Here is a 6,669-nt window from a genome sequence, read left to right as displayed (position 1 = left end):
ATGGTAAGAATGCTGCTAGCAATGTAATATTTAACGAAGTTTAACAATCACGTAATTACAGGAAATCAGCTGATTATACAATAAGTCGTTGCATCACTTTCAGTGGCAATGACAATATACGAAAACATAACCTCTCTAAAAAGTTATCAGTAGTGATTGTTAGTAATTAAATCCAGATTGATAGTAATTAAAAAACGGTCGTAGGTAAAGTAGTGTACGCAACTCGCGTTAATAGTCTTTACGACGCTCGTAGAAGTTTTTAAGGCACTCGCCAAGGCTCGTGCCTTATATTTTCTACTCGTGTCGTAAAGACTCACTTAACGCAATCGTTGCGTAAACTACTATTTCGTCATATTGCACAGTTATTTGAAAAAAAACTATGTTACAAAATTGAATAGTTATTATTTAAAGATAACCTCTCAAAACTACTTCTAGCTTATTTTCAATTTAATTTGCTAATGGAAACAAGCAGCTGTTTAGTGATTCAATCGTTTCGTTTATTTCACTTTTGTTAATGTACATCATACGGTACTATCGATATGTAAAACTATTTACAACAAGGCAACAATTAACTACAATCGATTAAACAATCAATATATACTTTCGATACATACCATTGTTTACAATTGAAATTTACAACTGAGTTGGCAACACCACATTTTCCCTCCCTAGTTGCTAAAAACGCTAGGGAGTAAAAATTAACTATTTTAGACACGAAAACAAAATTATCGCACTCAGATAGGTAGCTAGGTAGTTGTCAGCGGATCCAAACTGGTTAAATAAGCTTATTTCATTGTTATCGGTTGCTAGGCAACAAGGGCTCTCCAAGATATACAGTACTCAGATCAGTGACAAAAATCATTACTCTCAATTACTCAGATATCAGTGAGTGAACAGGTGATCGTACATGCTATATCAGCTAATTGTCGGTGGTTGCTAGGCAACGAGAACTCTCCAGGGTATAACTATATATCTCGGTGACAAAAATGATTCCACTAAATTACTCATTTTCAGTTAGGCCTATTAGTGAAAGTGACGTGAACAGCTGATCGTGCATGTTATCAGCTAATTGTTGTCGTTGCTAGGCAACGAGAACTCTCCAAGATATAACCATTGCTCGGTGACAACAATTGTTGTACTCCATTAATTATCAGTTATCAGTGACGTGAACAGCTGATCGTAGACAGATTATATCAGCTGATTGTAGGTGGTTGCTAGGCAACGAGGACGCGTCCTGGCGTTCACCGCTTCAGCTTCAGTCGCTCGCGCGCTGTCCTCACGAACGCACCGTGAAGCGCGTTGAATCGTTGACGTGTCGTGGTTATGATTACAGTTGAGCATTGAAACACGTGTTGAGTGAAGACCACTAGGATAACATTGTTTGTTTCGTCACCAACTCAAGTAAGTATCTTTGTCGTTTGGTTAAGTTGAGGTCAACAAACTCTAGATCGATACTGCTCGAGTTGTTATTGTTGACGAAGTTGTAGTGTTAAAGTAATTGTAGCGGTTTCGTAACAATGTTTTACTGTGTTATTTTATGAATGTTTGCAAGAGAACCGTTGGTCGCTAATTAAAACTACCTAGGGTTTTATGTGATTTTTGAATTGGCATTTTTTTTTTATTTGACTCAATATTTCAATTGATCATTAACACATTTCTTTAAAATTTGTATGTATAAATTTCAACTTAAAGAAACTGTACCCTAAACTGGTTTCGTAAAGCCCCTAAAGTGTTTCTTTTTTTTTTTGCAAGATACGTTTTTCACTGTTTCGCCCCTTCCTGTTTAGCATAGACCTGTTATTTTGTATTTTTAGAAATTGTTCTCTCATAGCTAATAGGCTATGTAACTTTATCTATTTGCTACTGTATTCAATTGTTGCTTTAACTATGTAAAATGTGCATGTATTTAAACAAAAAATTCTATCGCAAACTCAGTTGTATTAGACATTTATCGATGTGTAAGTGTGTTACTAAATGGAAAATGTTATGGTAAAGGATATAGAGATCAAATATAAGAAAATACAACAAATACTATACAACTTAGGACTGAGCAAACTGCACAGCAGTCAAATAGTTCTCAAGCAACGTCAAAAATTGAACTAATTTTGTGTAACAATCATACAATCATACTGTTCTATAATTTATACTTATAATTACCAATCACACTATTAGTTTTACCATGGTTATAAACAACAACATTGTGTTTTTACAACCCTAATAACGTGTGATCGTAAATTGTATTTTGTAATTAATTTGCATTGGTTCTTTTAAGTTATTTTAATAAACCAATGAAGCTTTTTCTTAGCATTGCTTGGTTTCAAGAGATTTGCTACAATACATTTAACTTAATTGTTTTTTTCGAAAATGTACTTATTGGACAAACTACACATTTTAGCTAGGTAGAGTACAAGAAGGCAATGTTTATCAACTGTAGTCGACAATTAAATAATTATCAATTGTTAACATAATCAGCATTCAATCTCTACAACAGTAAAAACTCATACATATTAAAACAACAGATATTTTGTAACGTACTGTTTATACAACTTATGGAATATTATTAAATAAAATACCATAACAGTTAATCGTGTCTTCTTTAAAATTGTAATTAATAATGGATCAAACATTTTAGACATATGTCACCCACATGTTATGCTGAAATCCATCTATGAAGTTTTATCTTCAAGTACTAAATTATAATCTAGAAACCAAGATAGCCTTCATTAGGGTCAAGAATGAATCGTTTTTGCTCAATTGCGAAAATCACTAGTTAATCCGTGTATATGGACTCGTTTTTAAGTGTTCGGATAAACGATTAAATATACGATATTTTAATATTAAATATACAAGTAAAAATGTGTAATACATAATTAAATCTGAATACGATGAACAAGTATGGAAGTAAGGGCTATTCATTAGCTTCTAATCTGCCTCTTTCCACTTTATTTAACTAAATCTTTCCATTGTCTACGATAGTTGTATTTGTATGGTATAATTACTATAAAGTATGTATGCTAATTTTAAATTTTTCATCTTTATTCATAAAAACAAATATAACTATTTAATTGGTTTGAATGTTCTGACATTGCCAATCAATGTACATATTAGACCAATATAGTGTTTGTTATTGGACTCTCAATTAATGGTGTTATCTGACAAAAGTTCAACGTTTGATAGACACATGATAAAACATGGAAACTGGTTAAAAAATTCTTAAATAAAAATTATTGTTCACGAATATTATATTTAATGAAAACATTTTACACTCTTAAATATAAATTTATCATATGGTGACAGAATGATAAAAAACCAAAGTTTTAATCCCTACCATCGTCCAATAAGTACTGTATAAGTATAATAAATTAAATATAGGGTATCTTTTGGTATGTGTAGTGTAATTCCAGAGCAGCAAGAAAGTTTGGTTAACTCGTTTGACAAGGTAGTAAAAGAGGCAATTGTTAAGGACGGATAAGGAAAGGGAAAGCTGTACATATCTCAAATCGTGATCCAAACTAGGTCCAGTACTTCAAACTGTTCTTTGCTGGGAAGCATTGAGAATCTTCAACTTGATTTCTTGTAAAGTTTGTAGCTCTGCTAAAGTTGTTGAAATAGTATATTCTTTGCTGGGAATGAACTAGATCTTAATTTGTAGGGTAGATTTATAGTAAAATCTGGCCAAAGGTACTGTATTGGATAAAAACTGCTTTTCTATTGGAAGGGATGGAAATCTCCAGTTATTTTATAAAAATTGCTGCTATGTTTTAACATATATAGTTATAGAAGTTGGAACGAAAACTGTCAAAAATCATTTTCATCCGGTAAGAATCATGATCCCACAAGCTTTGCTGCAAACTAAAATTAAAAAACTAGTAGCTTTACCTGTGCTTTGCAACGTGTGAGCTTTGCAAAAAGTCCTTTATCTATGCTAGAAACACCTATTATGAATTTATACAGATTTTAGTACCTCAATTTTATCGAGCACTGCGTGAGCCTTTGCACAAGTTTCATACAAGTTTGCAAACCTAGGCTGACACCTTTTCACGTGACTTCTTTAGGAGGTCAAACGAACCAAATGAAAACGACATTAGCCCGTAATTCACGCCGTATGTAGGTAGGCCGCATTTTCATAATTAGATTCAATTGGAAATTCATTAGTTGCGTTTGCGAGGCCGAGCTGGAGACAGCTGTGACGTCATGAGGCCATTGACTTTAGAAATGCTTCTGAGGATGTCAGAACCTATTGGAAATTTAGACTTTTCTTAAATATAAATTGATCATATTATGGTGACAGAATGATAAAAAACCAAAGTTTTAATCCCTACCCTAGTCCAATAAGTACTGTATAAGTATAGTAAATTAAATATAGAGGGTCTCTTTTGGTATGTGTAGTGTAATTCCAGAGTAACAAGAAAGTTTGGTTAACTCGTCTAAAAAAGACTTTTAGATGCTAAAACCGTTGCATCTACTAGACAACTTTTAGAGTTGGACAAGCTCATGTTAGGACACCAATTCACTTCATCAAGTGATTTTTTTTATCATTTCTGTGTGCTTTCTCTGTTCCTGGCTGATTTGTAGTCCATTTACTGATTATTCCAAGTAAAATAGCCTGCCCAGTCCGTGTTAAGTTGTTTTATTGTCTTAAACCATTTTAATAGTCCGTGGAAAAATTTACATACAGCTACAGTTTATGGTATTCTAACTACCAGGTCGTTTGTTAATAGAATGCCTCTACTTTGTTCATTAAAAACATTTTATATATAAATTTTGCTGTAAATAAAAGTTTCTCTTCGTGCGAAAGACAAATGTTAAATCGGTACGAAAAATCACAAATTTAAGTTATCAATATAAAATATTTTCCATTTTACAGGTGATTAAGACTAGTTCGAGGATTTATCTTATCCAGTCTGTTGATATTGGGTATAATATCTTTTAACACCACGATGTAATCTCAGATAAAAACATCGTTAAATCGAAACCGCTTAAGGAAGCGCTTAACTCACAAATAATCACTTAAGAATCGATCTGGTCAACATGACTGTAACTCTCGCAACTTGGTGAAAACTTTCCAGGGGCGTCTGGGATCAATTATCCTAATTGGAGGACAGAAAGTCCTTTTAACCCGGGGCAGTAGAGGTGTCAAATTATGTTATGAATTTGGGGTGAGAAACATAACAGTTACTGACGGTTTTATAGCATAGTTTAACAGTTGAAGTGTTCGTCACAATGACTTTGACTTGTAAAATTGACGTTTATTTTGGTCTGCGATACAGTTAAGAATGTTTATCTAGATTAACGATAGTTTGCCATTTTTTTTTTTAACTCAAAAACTAACTTAAAACATTAGTTTAGTTTTTGTCGCTAGGATCTGGCCCGAAACTGTTTTACACATTACTTTAAGCTAGTCCTCGAGAGTCGTGGCATTATCACATGGATAAAATCCATTGGTTATTGGCAGGATTTGAACCTCGAGCGCCGAAGCCTCGAGCTCTAACACTAGAAAGGCTCGCTCCCCGCTAACTTAAAACATTAAACCACTAATCTCATTTCAAACTAAATATTTATTTTGAAAAATTTTATACTTATCTAAATAAACTTCTAACTTCTGCCAAGACCTCTTAAGCCTATGTTATTAGTATTATTCACCACCCTGGTTGAAACATTAGTATTGGCTCTTCTACTACTAGATTCAACGTAAGGCAATTTTTAAAAATTTAATTTTTTACTTAAAGATTTCACTTTTTCTAGCGTCATAGAGTGTAAGCATTAAGTGTGTCTGTAGGAAGAAATTTTATGTATGTACTTAAAATAAATACCAAGATCCTTTTTTCAATTATTTTCCTCTAGCCAGGGTTTCTCTTTTAAAAGACCAAAAGGTGAATATTCTATGACAGTATTCTAAATTTTATAATCGTCTAGAATATTTATATAGTCAAGGGTTGACTCTATATTATTGATTATTTTTTGAGAGCATTTGAATGAATGTGTGAATAAACATACCTAACTTTCGTTTTCTTAATGTTATTACTATTTCCAGGTAATTTTTGCAAAATCCGAGAGTAGCCTACATTTAAATATGAGCTACCGTAGTAGTACAACAATAGTCACATAATTATAATTTGTTACGTGACCACTCAATGAAATCACGGATGTCACTTTAACTCACACATCCACACAATGAATGACCTCTGTGTGACCTTCGATAACCACCATGTACAATTCGTCAATTAGGAAGGCCTAATCACACCAATCATATAAATTAGAGACCAGCTCGTAGTACCGCCTTAGGTCTAGCCTGACTAAGAGACATTACATTTTATGGTGACAGTGAGTGTTATAAGTTATGTCATTGGTTAAATAAATAAATAGTGTCTTAGTGACTTCTGCATATAGATGTTTTAGTTCTATTGCAAAACTGAAGTATTTTTTTGTGGGTTTTTTGGTTATGCTCATCCGTTCTGAAGTAGACTAAAGATTTTTCTCTGTGTATTGGTAAAATGTGTTTATTATTCTTTGTAAGCATAATAAGCAATAATTTTTTAATACGTAATTTTATATCCATTCAAATTTTCTTGAACAGTGTTTTCAACATACATTTTCTTACAATGTCTTTGAAGAACATTACGCGATTAATTTGAATGTATCCATCGTCTTCAATAACATGGTATTTGT

General features: G+C 32.7%; 1 protein-coding gene across 1 annotated transcript in view; it reads left to right on the top strand.

Moving 5' to 3' along the window:
* Nucleotides 1-1,284: 1,284 nt before the first annotated feature.
* Nucleotides 1,285-6,669, top strand: part of LOC128985580 (ATP-binding cassette subfamily G member 4-like) — an 85,949-nt gene continuing 80,564 nt past the window's right edge. The window contains exon 1 of the mRNA XM_054405194.1: nucleotides 1,285-1,401. The gene's annotated coding sequence lies outside the window, so the exon portion shown is untranslated. The remainder of the gene's footprint in view (nucleotides 1,402-6,669) is intronic.

Source organism: Macrosteles quadrilineatus, unplaced genomic scaffold (genome assembly GCF_028750875.1).
Source record: "Macrosteles quadrilineatus isolate MER2022 unplaced genomic scaffold, UCM_ALF_1.0 Scaffold_2__2_contigs__length_208266976, whole genome shotgun sequence".
NCBI classification, from domain to species: domain Eukaryota; kingdom Metazoa; phylum Arthropoda; class Insecta; order Hemiptera; family Cicadellidae; genus Macrosteles; species Macrosteles quadrilineatus.
This window is presented reverse-complemented; position numbering and strand designations above follow the sequence as displayed.